The following is a 17,930-nucleotide window of genomic DNA, read 5'->3' on the forward strand; positions in this document are numbered from 1 at the left end:
CTGTCTCTCTGTCTCTCTCTCACCACAGATGCTGCCAGACTTGCTGAGTTTCTCCAGCAATTTTTTAATGTTTTTGCGACTGTACCCATCTTCATTTTTTAAACTGCTGCAAACATTACAGCAATGAATCTCTCCTCACAGTTCAAACTAGAGACAAAGCCTTCATTCTGCTAAATGAACTTATATTTCACCCTGTCAGAGATTAAACTTCAAGTGAATCATACATATTTAAGGTGCCACTTTATTTACTACTTTTTAACTTTGATATTATTTTGCATTTCAAATAATAACTTAGCTATGTTCTGCGCTCTAGAATTCCTTGTCAGATTTGAAACTCAAATCCTTAAGATATGGTCATTGATTTACAGAAAATCTATTCCTTAGATCAGTTTGTCAACTGATCAGAAGAAAGATATTTATGTTTGCACTTGTCACACGCCTGGGTGATCAGGTACATTCAAAAGTGTAAGTGCTTTTGTGGTGCAGGGTTAGTGTCCCTATCTCCAAGCCAGGAGGCCTGGGCTCAGGTCCCACCTGCACCAGAGGTGGGCCATAATATCACTGAATAGCCTGATTAGAAAATGCCTGTCATAACAGAAGCGTTGTTTCTGGGTGAATTATCATAAAGAATCAAGCAAAGCTAAAGACTTATTCAACTGTGCAAATTATTGTGGCGAATCAATCCAATTTATGATCCTAATGATGATCATTAATCATTTTATAATATGCCTAATTAATCAGTGAGTTATGTAGACCCAGAAGGGCCCAGCTTTGAACTTCATTATTGCAGATTTCATTGCAATCACCACTGATGGAGGCTGGTTAACTGGCTTGTGATGCAAAATCACACCAAAAGTGTGGGTTCAATTCCTGCACCAGCTGAGGTTACTATGAGAGACTCTTCTTCTCAACATCTCCTCTTGCTTGATGTGTGGTGACCCCCGGGCGAAACCACATGTCTATTGAATGAGAGAGCAACCCAATGGTACTTTTATGATGGTGCCATTGGTGTTTGGTGCGCTGAATATTGTGAAAGATCCTGGTTCTGATCAGTGTCTAGGAAACATTACTGTCCATGGATTTGTGTGAATATTAGGTAAGCTTTGAAATCTTTAAATATAATAGTTCAGTAAGCTTCTTATGGCCAGGAAGTAGAGATCACCTAGAGTGAGACATGGTATGAGTGAGTATATAGTTTGGGGAATTTGGAGTCCAGAGGGGAAGAGCTTTTTTGCTTGTTATTTTTGGCTCATATCTTGTAGGTTTTTTAAAAAAATGAATAATTTGATGTTCAGGATCAGGGACTCAGGACAAAAAGTGACATCACAGGTAAACTGTAAGCTCATTGGTGGTGAAAGCTGCTAATTTAACTATCTATTATAGGTTACTTTCAAGCGGAAGGTAAATAGGGGAAATACTTACAGGCTACATACTGAAGATGGACTACATCCCAGAATTCTGAAGAAGATAGCTGAGAAGATTGTAGAAACATTAGTAATCTTTCAGGAATCATTGGAGTCAGGGAGGGTCCCATAGGACTGTAAAATGGATAATGTAACACCCCTGTTTAAGAAGGGAGAGAGGCAGAGACAGGAAACTATAAGGCAGGTAGCCTGACCTTAGAACGTTGGTAAGATTTTAGAGTCCATTATTAAGGATAAGATTTTGGAGAATCTGGAAGTGTATGGTAAAATAGAGCTGAGTCAGACTGACTTCCTCAAGGGGAGGTCATGCCTGACAAGCTTGTCAGAATTGTTTGAGGAGCAAGTTAGACAAAGGAGAGCCAGTGGACGCGATCTATGTTGATTTTCAGAAGGCCTTTGACAGGATGCCACACAGCAGGCTACCAGGGAAATAAGAGCCCATGGTATTAGGGCAAAATACTGGCATGGATAGAGGATTGACTGACTGGCAGAAGACAGAGGTCTTTTTTAGAATGGCAGCTGGTGACTAGTGGAGTTCTGCAGGAGTCAGTGTTGGGACCACAGCTACTCACATTACACATTAACGAGCTGTACGAAGAAACTGAGAACATCATTGCTAAGCTTTCAGTTGACACAAAGATAAGTGGAGGAATAGATAGTGTTGAGGAAGTGGGGAGGCTGCAGGAGGACGTGAACAGGTTTGGAGAGTGAGCAAAGAAGTGGCAGAAGGAATACAATGTGGGATAGTGTGAGGTTATGCACTTTGGTGGGAAGAATAGTGGCATAGAATATTTTCTAAATAGGGAAAGGCTTTGAAAGTCTGAAGCACAATGGACTTAGGAATCCTAATTCAGGATTCTCTTAAGGCTTAACATGCAAGTTCACTTGGCAGTTAGGAAGACAAATGCAATGTTAATATTCCTTTCAAGAGCGCTAGAATACATGAGCAGAGATGAACTCCTGAGGCTGTATAAGGCTCTGGCCAGACTGTATTTGGAATATTGTGAGCGATATTCTGTGGAGATGAAGGACTTGTCATATGAGGAGCAGTTGAGGACTCTGGCTGTAGAGTTTAGAAGGATAAGGGTGGCTCTGATCGAAACTTGTGGAATTTTGAGAGGCCTGGATAGAATGGATGTGAAGAAGATCTTTCCACAAGTAGGAGAGACTAGGACCCAGGGGCACAGCTTCAGAGTGACCCTCTAGAACTGAGATAAGGAGCAATTTCTTCAGACAGAGGGTAGTTAATCTATGAAACCCACTGCCACAGAGGGCTGTGAAGGTCAGGTTAATGAATGTATTTAAGACTGGAATGGATAGGTTCTTGATTGATAAAGGGATCAAAAGCTATGGGGAAAAGGCAGGAGAATGCGATTGAGAAACATATCAGCCATGATCCATTGGTGGAGCCTAATTGCTCTCTGCGATTTAATGGTCTTATGGTCTAATTGTTATTATTGCAAGGTCATAGATAAAAGAAGTCATATGACTAGCCATTAAAGGCTGACTGACATCTATTGAACAATAGCCCAGTACCACAAATATGTGGTTATAATGTTATACATTTTATAATGAAAGCCAATTTGTTTCTAAAATAGCCCTAAATAATCTTACAAAACAGTTCCATGACTGTGCTTGTTTCAGGAAGAAATCCTAGGACCTGCTCCATTCAATCCACCTGTGGGCAACTCTAACTATTCAACTACAGAAGCAATCACAACCACTGAATTCTGACTTTAAGTTTCCAACTCATTCACTTTGGAAAGAAAAATCTTCAAGCAAGCTCGGCCTGCAATGATATAGAGATCAGTCTTATTTACAGATGCAACTTTTATTCTTAATTACAATAAATCTTTGTGTCTGTTTTTTTTTGCTAACACCTACCCATACCAGTTTTTATTAAAATAACTTTAAGTAATAGTTGTGTAATAAATGAACCCTTTACCTCATTTAAACTAGAAATCTGAGGTATTTTAAAACTGAAACACTCAAAAACTAAGAAGGGGGTACTTAGGAGCTAATACAAATTTGGAGTTCACATCTACATGGAGCAAATGCCTGCAGTGGTAGTGACACCAGTAATAATGTTCAATCGTCATTCCTATAATGCTTTCACATTTATTGCTCATTGATAGATACCCCTGAGAGAAGTGGCAGTAGGCCTTCTTCATGACCTCATCCATACAGTGAAAGTACTCCCACGCTGTTTTCAGTAGTGAGTTACAAGGTTTTGACCCATTGATGATGAAATCAAAATCTTGATAGAATGAAGGGAAGAGGAAATTAGATCAGAGAAACAAAATCAGAATAGCAATCAGTCTGACTAATCGTACTAATTATGTGAGTGAATTACCATTTGAACAAATAATATCATTCAAAATAACCATTTCATTAAAATGTTCTAATTCGTATAAAATGGATGATTTTTTGTGCTGATTTCCAATAAAATTAATTTCTATTCCTTGTATAGATTCTCTGAGAATTGACTAATGATGTGAAATAGAGAACTGGAGATTATGCATTAAAATCTGGTAAGATGTAAATTATTCTCAGGAAATTCATGATATGCAGAATATCATTTATCAAAAAAAAATTACTGAGAATGAAACTATTCTCTATGCAGAAAACAGCACAAATTACGTGCTTCAAAATTAGATTTTGTTTTCTTTGTAACAACAGAATTGTGGCAGTTTAGAGAGATAGCTGTGAACAATTTTTCATGGTCATGCCTGAGACCAGTGCAGGTTTGTTTTGGTTTAGGATGAGGATTTCTTGAGGCTGGAAGGCAGTTTACATCCTGCTTATGCACTGATGGACGTGCTGCTCCACCACAAGCCCATGGTGATAGATTGTGTCAGTCACTCGATGACCTGGGAGCTGGCAGCTTTTCACAGCATTGTTTCTTGCTCCTTGTGAGTGTTGTTGCAGAGGAATTCCTGAGCTTGAACTTTCCCAGTATCTGAATGCAAGCTGAGTGCTGAGCCAACAGGAAGGTCCCTTTCTTTGAAGCTTCCTCTGAAACAAATCATTTGCAGTGAGGGGTTGCTGCTTAGCTTTGCAAACCATATCATGTTAATGTAGGTGGAGTGACCAACCTGCAACCTACAGGACAGAAACCTTTTGCAAGCTTAATCACTCTGATTTAGTCACTCTGTCTTGTTCAGCATTAGTTCAACCTCGACCCATTTCTTGGTTCCTTCCTTGTCTCACGATCGTTCCCTTTTTGCTTGTACCCTTTTTCATTTAACCTCTCCTCCCTCACACCCTAACAAAGATTTTCTTTGTTCTTATCTAGAGCTTTTCATCCCCCAACAGTTCCCTTTAGCTGTGTGCTCAATTAAAACACTGCACTTCACAGCTCTGAGGAAAAACCATTGGTTTGGAATAGTAACTCTGGGCTGGATCTTATACTTTGTTCTGGCAAAGTTTGTGGGGGCTTTCTGGAAGGTTTCTCGCCATGAGGCCTCATGAATTTTCTTACCCTATTTTATTGAACTCGCTGCATTAACTTGCTACTCTCTCTGTGGCGTCTGCCCCATCTCACTGACATGCCTTCCAAACCCTCAGTCAGCTGATATCCCACAATGCACTGGTATCCCTTACCTCTGTACCATCTTTAAGAGACTGTAGTGTGCTCAGATAAGCACTGCCAGCCTGGAATTGACCCCTAACATTCCTGATATTTGTCCTGGAAATGGCAGACAGAGTAGACTGGGGAAGGTGTGTGGAAATTAATGACCTACTGTACAGGCAAGGTCCTGGCGGTCTCGTTGGACAAGGTGGTGCAGATATGGGACACCGTCTTTCCCCTAAGACCACAAGACCATACCATTGGCTGTCTGGTTGGCAGTTGCCATGTGGGTTAAAGCAGTCTCTGCCATCTGGTGGAATACCTACCACTGTACCAAGAAGGTGGTTCTCCTTCACTTCACCAGTGGAGGTGCCACCATCTTCTCAGTAATACCTCACCGTCACTCTATGTCTGCTATTGTACCTAACTCCCATAAGATCATAAAATTATAAGAGTTAGAATTAGGCCATTCAGCCCATCAAGTCTGCTCCACTATTTGATTATGGCTGATACAATTCTCAACCCTATTCTCCTGCCTTCCCCTCTTAACCCTTGATCCCCTTACTATTCAAGAAACACTGAGGCTCATGCTCTACTACTCTCTATTGCCTGCAACTCCATTGACCCTCACTTGTCCTTGCCTACCCCACCCTCTGACACCACCAGCCCTGCATGCAGTCTGTGCTACCAACTCACTTGCTCAGGTCACCTCCTCATTTACAACAAAAATAACAACTGTGCCACACACTTTTGTCTTCCATAAAACCAGCACTCAACCCCATCTGCCTATTTCTCTCTCATTCCAGGAGAAAGACAGCCCACAGAAAGGGTCAAGACAGGATGTGTGCTGCCTCTTCCTTTCTGAACAAAGTTCCTTCGAAGGTTAGGTGGCTGGGAGTTGCTGCCGTGTCTCTGACTGCCCTGAGCAGGGTCTGGACTTGTTTTGAAGGCTGCCCATGATTTACAAAGCCAGGATCCCCTTGAGATAAAGCCTGCTGACAACAATGACAGGCTTACATTAAACACCACAACAAGGCAGCAGTTATATCAGACTGAAATTCTGGCTGAGGGGATAAAGCTCAAACAGGCAAGGCAAAGCACGGCATGGGTACTGAGAGCATCTGGGCAGGTCCAGAGTAAGTGACCATAGTGGGAACAAGCAAAGAGACTGGAGATGCAGCTTGGTCCTGTCCCTGAGCTGAATCTATGTCCCTGAGCAAACTGTATCCTCACTATAGTATTCCAATAATTGTTGCTGGTGCAGCATTAAACTCATTTCCAAACTCCATGACCCAGCATTCAACTCCCCTCCTTTGCAAGAGGATCCTTGACTTCCTGACCCAGACAGCACAAACAGTAAGGATGGGCAACAATAATCCTCAACAACACAGCCCTGCAAGACTGCGTACTCAGTCCCTTACTATACTCCTTACACACTCACAACTGAGTGACCAAATTCAACTCTAACTTCTTTTACAAATTTGCTGATGAGTCCATTGTCGTGGGTCAGATCTTAAACTGTGATGAGACAAAGCACAAAAAATAGATAGAGAGCTTAGTACCAGGGTGTAAATAAAACAATCCCTCCCTCAACATCAGCAAAATGAAGGAGCTGGTCACCAACTTCAAGAAGTGGAGTGGAAGATAGTCTGTATCAATGGTGCTGAGGTGGAGGTGGTCCAAACCTTCCAGTTCCTGGTCTGATTCCATCCCAATCAATGCTATGGTCAAGAAAACATGCCGATGCCTCTACTTTCTCAGAAGGCTAAGGAGATTTGACATTTCCACAATGACTCTGACCAATTGTTATAGATGCACCATAGAAAGTAACCTATTGAGTAGGATAGGGCTATAGAGTAGTAGATAGAATTTAGTTTAGATAAATGTGAGGTGCTGCATTTTGGAAAGGCAAATCAGGGCAGGATTTGCACTTAACAGAACAAAGAACAAAGGAATTTACAGCCCAGGAACAAGCCCTTCTGCCCTGCAAGCCTGAGCCGATCCAAATCCACTGTCTAAACCTAGCGCCCAATTCCAAAGGATCTGTATCCCTCTGTTCCCCACCTACGCATGCATCGGTCCAGAGGCACCTTAAATGAATCTACCGTGCCTGCCTCTACTACCTCAACTGTTCCAGGCACCTACCACCCTCTGTGTAAAGTACTTTCCATGTGTATACCCCTAAAACTTTTCACCTCTCACCTTCAATGTGTGACCTCTCGTTACTGAATCCCTCACCATGGGAAAAAGATTATCTTTATCCACTCTGTCTATACCCTTCATGATTTTGTAGACCTGAATCAGGTCCCCCTCAATCTCCTTTTTTCTAAAGAATACAATCCTAACTCACTCAACCTCTCTTCATAGCTAATACATTCCATACCAGGCAACATCCTTGTTACCTTTCTCTGCACCCTCTCCAAAGCATCCACATCCTTTTGGTAATGTGGCGACCAGAACTGTACACAGTATTCTAAATGCAGCTGAATCAAAGTCTTGTGCAATTTTAACATGACTTGCCAGCTCTTATACTCAATACTCCGTCCAATGAAGGCAAGCATACTATATGCCTCTTGACCACTCTATCCACCTGTGCAGCAACCTTCAGGGTACAATGGACCTGCACTCCCAGATCTTTCTGCCTATCAACTTTTCCTAAGGCTCTTCCATTCATTGTATAATTCGCTCTAGAATTAGACTTACCAAAATGCATCACCTCACAGTTGCCTGGGCTGAACTCCATCTGCCACTTCTCTGCCCAACTCTCCAGTCTATCTATAGTCTTCTGTATTCTTTGACAGTCCCCTGTGCTTTCTGCTACTCCACCAATCTTCGTGTCATCTGCAAACTTGCTGATCATACCAACAGTGCCCTCTTCCAGATCATTAATGTATATCACAAACAACAGTGGCCCCAATACTGATCCCTGTGGAACACCACTGGTCACCTTTCTCCATTTTGAGAAACTCCCTTCAACTACTACTCTCTGTCTCCTGCTGCTTAACCAGTTCTTTATCCACCTAGCTAGAACACCCTGCACACCATGTGACTTCACTTTCTCCATTAGCCTACCATGGGGAACCTTATCAAATGCCTTACTAAAGTCCATGTGTATGACATCAACAGCCCTTCCTTCATCTATCAACTTGGTCACTTTCTCAAAGAACTCTATTAAGTTGGTAAGGCACAATCTCCCTTGCACAAAACCATGTTGCCTATCACTGATAAGCCCATGCTTTTCCAAATATAAATAGATTTTATCCCTCAGTACCTTCTCCAGCAAAGTTCCCACCACTGAAGTCAGGCTCACTGGTCTGTAGTTACCTGGAATATCCCTACTACTCTTCTTGTACAGGGGGACAACATTAGCAACCCTCCAGCCCTCCAGCACTTCACCTGTGTTTAACGATGCTACTAAGATATCTGTCAGGGCCCCAGCTATTTCCTCTCTTGCCTCCCTCCGTAACCTGGGAAAGATCCCATCCGGTCCTGGGAATTTGTCCACCTTAATTCCTTTTAGCCTAACCAACACATCTTTCCTCCTTATGTCAACTAATCCAGAGTAAACTAATTTCTATCTCCAATCTCAAAATTCATCATGTTCCTCTCCTGAGTGAACACTGATGCAAAATAATCATTGAGAATCTCACCCATTTTCTCAGGTTCTATACAAACTTTCCTTCCTTATCCTTTAGTGAACCAAACCTTTCTCTAGTTACCCTCTTGCTTCTTATATATAAATAAAAGGCCGTGGGATTCCCCTTAATTTTGCTCACTAGAGTTATTTCATGACCCCTTTTAGCCTGCTTGATTCCTCTTTTAAGACTGGTCCTACTCTCCTGATATTCCTCTAAGGCCTGTTCTGTTCTTAGCTGCTGGGAGCTTATGTACGCTTCCCTTTTCCTCTTAGCTAGTTGGACGATTTCTCCTGTCATCCACGGTTCATGAATCTTGCCTTTCCTATCCCTTGTTTTCAAAGGGACATGCCTATCCTGCACTATCTCCATCTATCTTTGAAAGCCTCCCACATATCAAAAGTGGACTTCCCTACAAATAGCAGTTCCCAATCCACATTTCCCCACTCCTGCCGAATTTGGATATAATTGGCCTTGGCCCAGTTTAGTACTCTTCCCTTAGAACCACTCTCATCTTTGGCTCCAAGTATTCTAAAACTTACATAATTGTGGTCACTATTCCTAAAGAAATCCTCCACTGCAATGTCTACCACCTGGCCTGGCTCAACACCAGGTTCAATATGGCCCCTTCCCTCGTTGGACTAATGGTAAAGTCCTGGTGAGTGTTGCTGAACAAAGAAACCTTGGCGTGCAGGTTCATAGTTCCTTGAAAGTAGAGTTGCAGGTAGATAGGATAGTGAGGCATTTGGTATGCTTTCCTTTACTGGTCAGGGCATTGAGTCTAGGAGTCGGAAGGTCATGTTGCAGCTGTACAGGACATTGGTTAGGCCACTTTTGGAATATTGTGTGCAATTCTGGTCTCCCTCCTATCGAAAGGACGTTGTGAAACTTGAAAGGGTTCAGAAAAGATTTACAAGGATGTTGCCAGGGACGGAGAGTTTGAGCTACAGGGAGGGGCTGAATAGGCTAGGGTGGTTTTCCCTGGAGCATTGAAGGCTTACGGGTGACCTCGTAGCAGTTTATAAAATCATAAGTGGCATGCATGGGATAAATAATGAAGGTCTTTTACCTACAGTGGGGGAGTCCAAAACTAGAGGGCATAGGTTTGAGGTGAGAGGGGAAAGATTTAAAAGGGACCTAAGGGGCAAATTCTTCATGCAGAGGGTGGTGTGTGTATGGAATGAGCTGTCAGAGAAAGTGGTGGAGGCTGGTGTATTCATGAATCTTGCCTTTCCTATCCCTTGTTTTCAAAGGGACATGCCTATCCTGCACTATCTTCATCTATCTTTGAAAGCCTCCCACATATCAAAAGTGGACTTCCCTTCAAATAGCTGTTCCCAATCCACATTTCCCCACTCCTGCCGAATTTGGATATAATTGGCTTGGGCCCAGATTAAAAGGCATCTGGTTGGTGTAAATATAGAAAGGATTTAGAGGGATCTGGGCCAAATGCTGGAAAATGGGACTAGATTAATTTAGGATATCTGATAGGCATGGACAAGTTGCACTGAAGGTTTTATTTCCGTGCTGTACATCTTAATAACTCTATGATCCTAAGTTATGATTTGCCTAGACAGCACACAAAACAACACTTTTCACTGTACCTCAATACATGTGACAATACTCAAACAAATCAAATCAAATGCAGAAGTGTACTGTAAGTGCATCTGTGATGTACCATGAGGAATTATAGGGGGTGGCATATAATGCCCAAGCCCATGTGTATGGCCCAGTTCAAACATGAAGGTTATTCAGAGTGGCGAGATGAACCTGTCAGTTACTCTTTGGCTTCCTTGTTGAGTTTTCCCAATGTTCAGCTTGTTTGGTGGGTTTAGTGAACATTAATCAGGCGAGTTGTGCTGTTAACAAGAAATTTAACAAGGAATAATCACCATCAATTGGCAACTTGCCACCGTCTAGCAAAAATCTCACTACATCACTTGTGAAAAGCATAAGAGATACAGCCCTCTGTTTCCCACTTCCCGATCTGCTGAATGTTTTCAGTATTTCCTGATTTTAATTAGTACTCATTTCTTTCCAGTTTTCTTTCCTCTTTCCGGATGTCTGGCTGTGTGCTAGTTCTCACTGTGGTTCACTTTCATGAAGTACTAGCTAGCTCTATCAAGCGTCATTCACCCTGAATCAATCAGATGAGTTAACTAGGAATCAAACCTAAGGCCTGCTGCTATTGGTTACTCCATTCACCTTTGCACAACGTGGTCACACATTAGACCATTAGAAGACTCTTTTGAGAAAGCCACATGTTTGAGTCTGGACCAGCTGGAAATCATTGTGTTGAAAGTCATTCACTCATTGTTTCCTTACTCATTTTGAAATGGATTTATTTCTTCCAAGTCAATTGAAATAGTTTATCGACATGGCAATCCTGTTTACCCGAAACAATTCTCTCTTTTTAAGATTTCCATATGATTTCCACCTTTCTAAAATGTGAACAATCATTTAATTAAATGATGGCATTTATACTCAGATTGTGTTTTTCTATGTACAAAGCAGCACATTACTAAAGGAATGATACAATTTTCATTAATAGTATCCAGTTGCTCTAATGTATGAGTTTATGCATAAGGGATATTAGTATCTGAATAAAATCAAGCGTTGCATGTCATTTGTTGTATCATACAGTGAAAAGAAACAAGGTGTCACCTATGTCTCAAAGTTGTCCAAGTAAACAAAAGTAGGATCAGTGGTAAATGGGTGTTATTCTGACTGGAGGAAAGTATACAGAGGTGTTCCACAGAAATATTAGGATCACTATGCTCTTTGATGTACATTGATGATCTCGACTTAAGTAAATGAAGCATTACTTCAAAACTTGTGTGAGTATGAGACAAAATTCAAAATGCAGTAAACAATGAGAAGAGTAATGAGAGCCAACAGGAGGGCATAGACAGGCAAAATGGATAAATATGAGAGATACATTTTCACAACAAATGTGACATTTCACAGCAACTGGGCAAAGAGACAATATGAACTAACCTTTAAAAGGGTGAAGGAACAGGAATGTGAGCATATACACATATCTTTGGAGGTTTTGACATCACATTGAGAAAGCTGCCTAGAAATCATATGGAATTATTAATAGAAAAAATAGAGTGCTATGTATGCTATGTATATATATTATATTAGCCTGAATAATCAAACAGGTTAATGGAGTGATTAATACAACATATGTCATCTTGAGCTTAATAAGTGGGGCATAGAGTATAAAAGTAAGGAAGCTATGTTCTACTTATATAAACCACTGGTTTAGCTTCTGCTGGAGCATTGTGAGTAATTCTGGATGTCATACTTTAACAGGAATGGGAAAACTTTTGAGATAGTGCCGAAAAGTCTCATGGGAAAGATTCCAGGGATGTGGAATTTGATGCAGAAAGATCGAAGAACTTGAATTGTTCTCCTTTAGAGAAGAGAAAATTCGAGAGATATTCAAATTCATGCGGGATCAGGACACAGTTGCTAGGGAGGAAGTGTAGCATTGGTGGAAGGAAGGAGAACTGGACAGCATTGGTCTAAGACCGTTGGTAATAGAAGCAATGCTGATGTGAAGAAAACTTTTCTCATGAAGAAAGTGGGACCTGGAATGCACTGCCTGAGAGTATAGTGGTGGGAGCATCACTTTCAAAATTGAATCACTATCTGAAAGAGAAAAAATTGCAGAACAATGGAGAAAATGAATGAGTAAATTACTTAGATAAGAGGATTAGCACAGACACCATGGGCTGAATGGTCTCTTTATATGCTGTAACCATTCCAGCATTCTATAAATGGAAGAAGGTTATGTTAAACACGTATAAAACATTGCTTAGATTTCAATTGAAAATATGCTGAATTCTGGGCATCCTTTTTTTTTTGGCAAAGTAGTCAAGACCTGGGAAATGGAACAGGGATATTTGTTAGAATTTTATCAAATTCATTGGAAATTCTGGAGTAATGAGGTTTTCAAATGGAATGAAGATTATTTAACTATCTCAGTATTCTAATCTTTTATATTTCTGGAAATGGCAAAATATTTCAATAATATTTCTCTAGATACATCCAGTAACTTGGGGTTACAATGTCAAGATTGTCAGCAAGGCAGCGAAGGGTGAGAAGAGGAGAAACATCTTTTCTCAGAGAGTTGTTAGGATTTGGAATGTTCCGACTGCTAGAGTGGTGGAGGCAGATCCCACAGGAGGTTTCAAAAGAAAACTGGATATATATTTGAAAGTGAAGTTAGAGAGCTGTGGAGCTCAGGCTGGAGAATGGGATTAGCTGGGTAATTCTTTTGGGACACGGTACAGAGATTCTATAAGCCTTAATTTTCAGCGCCCATTTAAGAATGTTTCTTTTTCAATGTTGCAGTCTCAGAAGGTGTATTGTAATAGTGTATATGTGTATGTATATACATATAATATATAGTTATACTTTGCAGCTAACATATGAATATCACACTTTAGAATCACACTCTGTACTTCATACTCCTCAGTCTCAAATTCAGAACGTTATATATGGGCTGTCAGACGTCTGTAACAGATGCACAGCTCTTTTCAAGAAAGCCATTCATGTCATGCTGAATTCTTCTGCCCCGGAATGTACAAGCCGCTAAATTTATTTGGCTTTATTTATTTAGACCATTTCTCCACAGAGAGCACTTGAACAGTGATGTTAAAGAGACTGATGGGGTTGAAAACAGCTTCCTGTTGGCAGATAAACCTCACAGACCTCAGACTATCCAAAAGCAATATCACAGCAGGTTGCAAATATATCTTATACTACTTATGGCGGAAGTGTGTGTGATATTTGCATGAGGTTAGTCATAAATCCATACCATCTCTCTTACATTCTGAGGCCTCATTATTAAAGCAGCTTTTTTGGAAAGATGTCATTGAGTCATATAGTCATGGAGATGTACAGCATAGAAACAGACCCTTTGGTCCAACTCGTCCATGTCGACCAATATCCTAAACTGATCTAGTCCCATTTGCCAGCATTTGGCCCATGTCCCTCCAAACCCTTCCCATTCATATTCCCAGCCAGTTGCCTTTTAAATGTTGCAATTGTACCAGCCTCCGCCACTTCCTCTGGCAGCTCATTCCAACAAAATGATTTTTAACTTTGCCTTCATGATTAGGGAATCAGTTAAAGTCAAAGAAAAATCTCTGTATATATACACAGATTGTCAAGAAACATGCATAGATTAAGAATCAGTAATGGAAGGGGACAAAAACAGTAGGGACACAAAAAACACTGGAATGGGAGGTACACAGTACATACAGCGGGCACAAATCAAAATGACACATCTTTGAAGATGCATGAACATGAAATAACTACTCACATAACGGACTATTCAACATGTAACAGCTAATGAAGAGTCATGTACACAGCATCTCAAGAAGGCTCAATCACACACTTAACTCAGCAAAGTGGCCAAAGGCGTCTTTTAAACTGTACATTGCATTTATTGATGAAATAAGAGAGATTCATTAAAATGAGTAATCCCTGAAAACATTATCATTTAAATATAGCCCATTATTTATTTTTATTATTGGCTTCTATTCAATTTCAGGATTCTATGATTTTGTGATACTTTGCTTATTGACAAATCGGGGCAGAATTGTTTTTTAACCCAAGTGAAGTGGGCAGCATAAAAAAGGAAGCATGCCCAAAACAGGAGGCTTGAGTTTGGTCTCAAATTGGGTATCATGCATCAATTTCATCTCAATGGCAAGATGTATGATGTCTCCAGATCTTAGTGGGTTTTTCCCATATCAAACAGTGAGAAACTGAGAGCTGGTTGGAATGGCTTCTTCTGAGCTTTATGATTCAGAAATATAGTTCCACTATTTTACTTCTTTCTCCCCAGCCTCATTTTCTCACTTTCCTCTGTTCCTAAGCAAATTAATTCACTCCTATCCATAATTATGTAAACCTATACAAATTTACAAGATCCCTCAAGATCGACTGGTCCAGAATATTAAATCACATGGGATCCACAGTGAGTTGGTAAGTTGGATACAAAATTGGCTTGGTCATAGAAAACAGAGGGTAGAAATGATGGTCTGGAGGTCTGTGACCAATGGTGTTCTGCAAAGTTGTGAGCTGAGACTTCTGTTGTTTGTAATATATGTATAATGATTTTGATGAAAATGCTGTTGGTTTAAATATGGAGACAACACAAAAATTGGTAGAGTTGTGGATAGTGAGGAAAATTGTCAAAGGATACAACAGGATATAGACCAGTTGGGAAGTTGGGCAGAAAAATGGCAGATGGAGTTTAATCCAGACAAGTGTGAGGTGATGCATTTTGGGAGGTCCAATGCAGAGGAAAAGCATGCAGTAAATGGCAGAACCCTTAGGAGCATTGTTCTACAAAGGGATCTTGAAGTGCAAGTCCATAGCTCCCTGAAAGTGGCAACACAAGTGGATAAGGTGGTAAAGAAGGCATAAGCATGTTTGTCTTCATCAGTCAGGCCATTGAATACTTTTTTTATTCACTCGTGGAGCACGGGCATCTCTGGCTGGCCAGCATTTGTTGCCTGTTCTTAGTTGTCCTTGAGAAGGTGGTGGTGAGCTGCCTTCTTGAACCTCTGCAGTCCACATGCTGTAGGTTGATCTTAGGGAAGCAATTCCAGGATTTTGACCTGGTGATAGTGAAGGAACTGCAATTCTAGTCAGGATGGTGAGTGGCTTGGAGGGGAACTTGAAGGTGATGGTGTTCCCATGTACCTGCTGCCCTTGTCTTCTAAATGTAAGTGGTTGTGGTTTTGGAAATTGCTGTCTGAGGATCTTTGATGAATTTTGGCAGGAGAGGTGGTAAAAGCAGATACAATAGCAAGTTTTAAAACAGTCACATGACGAGGCAGTGAATAGAGAGAAACAGACCACATGCAGGCAGCTGGGATTAGTTTAGAACAGCAATGTGGTCTGCATAGACATGATAGGCTGAAGGGCCTGTTCTGTGCTGTTTTGTTCTATATTCTATGTTCATACCATACTTTCCAAGCCCAGAGTCTCAGTCCCCTAGAAGGACAGAGGCATAGGAACCCCACTACATACCATCTTGCCCAGGAACTATTTTGGCATACCATCCCAGCTACTGGGTGAAAACAAACCTGGAATTCCCCTTCCTTTAACACTGTAGGAATTCCTATACTCCAAGAACTGCAGTGGTTCAATAAGGCAGTTCACTACCATCTTCTTCAGAGCAATCACAGATGGGCAATTGACATTTGCCTAGTCGGTCACACCCAGATCCTGTGAATGAATAAAATAGAACCAATAGCTTCACTCTTCATTTAACCCTTTCTCAGTAGGCTATAACAAACATATTTTTAATTTGTTTTTTAACACATTGGTATCACACTTTAATTAAACATAGTTAATCGGATCAAAAATACATGGAGAGCTAATTCCAAGGCTTTCTTCAGTGCAAGAAAGTGAAGACTTATTCCTGTTCAAGCGAAGAAAATTAAGAAAAAAACATTTTCTACAATTGTTTGCAGCTAACCTTGATTCCTTTATTAATAAATATCTTTCAAGTTGTGTTTTCACTGATTGCGTTCTGAGATTGTGAGAGAATGTTTGAGAGTGAAAGAGAAAAAAGAGCTTGCATTATGCTTGATGTTATCAGTCCATGTTGCTTTCTGTCTTTTGTTATTCAACTTTTGCATTAATATACAATTCCTTCATGGATTCTTGAATCTATGGTCATTGTTTCATTCCAACCGGATAGTTTCATTACATTAATTTAAGGGCAAGTAAAAGAATTTTTTGATGCCCTGATTATGTTTTGGTGCTTCTTGAGTAAAATTATAATTCAGTTGCAATCAGTTTTATACCATTGTGGGTTTGCCTGGCCTTGCCAGGTGTTGACAGATGTCACTTTTGGTTAGTAGTGTCCTTTTTAAAAGCATTTTTAGTCCATGGCAATCTCAGGCATTGCAGGCAAATGAAGAATGTTGAATATTGATTGTTCAGTTTTGCTGCGAACATAACAAAAGTTAGGATATGTAAATCTTTTCTTATTCACAAGTGCCCACAGTTAGTGACCACAGAGTTAGGGAATATGGTCAGCATGGAGAAAGTGAGGACTGCAAATGCTGGATTTCAGAGTCGAGAGTGTGGTGCTGGAAAAGCACAGCAGGTCAGGCAGCATCCGAGAAGCAGGAGAATTGACATTTCAGGAATAAGCCCTTTATTAAGAATGATCTCATTCTTGATGAAGGGTTTATGCATGAAACATCGATTCGCCTACTCCTCAGATGCTGCCTGACCTGCCGTGCTTTTCCAGCACCACGCTCGCAACATGGACAGCATGGACGGTTGGACCAAAGGGTCTGTTTCCATGCTGTGTGACTCTATAACTCTGTTTCCACTAGCAACTGGGTGTTACATTGCACATCAACTCTGTCCAAAATCAAACCTCTGTTTGGTGATTGGCAGAGTAGCTCTCATTGAGTAATCATCATTAAATTGCTTTCAGTTTTAAATAAACTTCTCATTTTCTTGACCCCCTTTCTCTTTAGTTGCTTCATTTTTCCTTTAGTGTGCTAATTGTTATTATTTTGTTAGGAGACGTAGCACACCCGACAATTGCATACATACCACATTTAAAAAGCATTGAATGCATATAAGGGCAACTTGACATAATTCACTCACACAAGTGTATCTCTTTCTGTGGTTGTTCGGGTTTCAATATGAAGGGAGTATTTATTCCGCTGTAACAAGAGTTTTTTAACCTAAGGATGCCTTAGGATGCCAGTGTGAGTGATTTAACCAATGGGAGATCAGTCTAATTTTTAATTATCTGAAGATTAGTCCTTGAAAATTTTGCAAATTGCTTGACAGAAGCTATTTGACAAGCGTATTATATTTACAATCACAGGAACAGATATAATAGCGGGCTGAATAAACTGCTGACAGGAAAAAGCTATTTGCTTATTTTAAATCGCCTCACAGCTGACAAATTGAATTGTTTCTAGTATTTTACTTGGCTAGATTTAGTGAGTCAGTTTGCAATTAAATATGCACTTCTTTCATATTGGGGTGGATAATGTAAGGGCCTGTCATTCACTTTTCCTGTGCATCTGCCCAACTTACAGCAAATTCCATGGAAACCTGACTGCTCTAATGATGCAAGTCAGAGCTGATTGAATAGGGTGCTGGTTGTTTAAATTTACTGAAGGATACGACAGGGATAGATAACTAATGACTGTTCGCTGGAGATCTGTCACTGCTGCTGTTCTCACAGGGGATAATGATTGCTTGAACTGATACCACTCTTTGTCAGCAACCACAGCT

General features: G+C 40.6%; 1 long non-coding RNA gene across 1 annotated transcript in view; it reads left to right on the forward strand.

Moving 5' to 3' along the window:
• Positions 1–733: 733 nt before the first annotated feature.
• LOC122555565 overlaps positions 734–17,930 on the forward strand; it is a 45,044-nt gene continuing 27,847 nt past the window's right edge. Inside the window, exons 1-2 of the long non-coding RNA XR_006313306.1 lie at positions 734–1,096; positions 3,895–3,955. This is a non-coding gene — a long non-coding RNA (uncharacterized LOC122555565). The remainder of the gene's footprint in view (positions 1,097–3,894; positions 3,956–17,930) is intronic.

Source organism: Chiloscyllium plagiosum, chromosome 1, assembly GCF_004010195.1.
Source record: "Chiloscyllium plagiosum isolate BGI_BamShark_2017 chromosome 1, ASM401019v2, whole genome shotgun sequence".
Classification (NCBI taxonomy): domain Eukaryota; kingdom Metazoa; phylum Chordata; class Chondrichthyes; order Orectolobiformes; family Hemiscylliidae; genus Chiloscyllium; species Chiloscyllium plagiosum.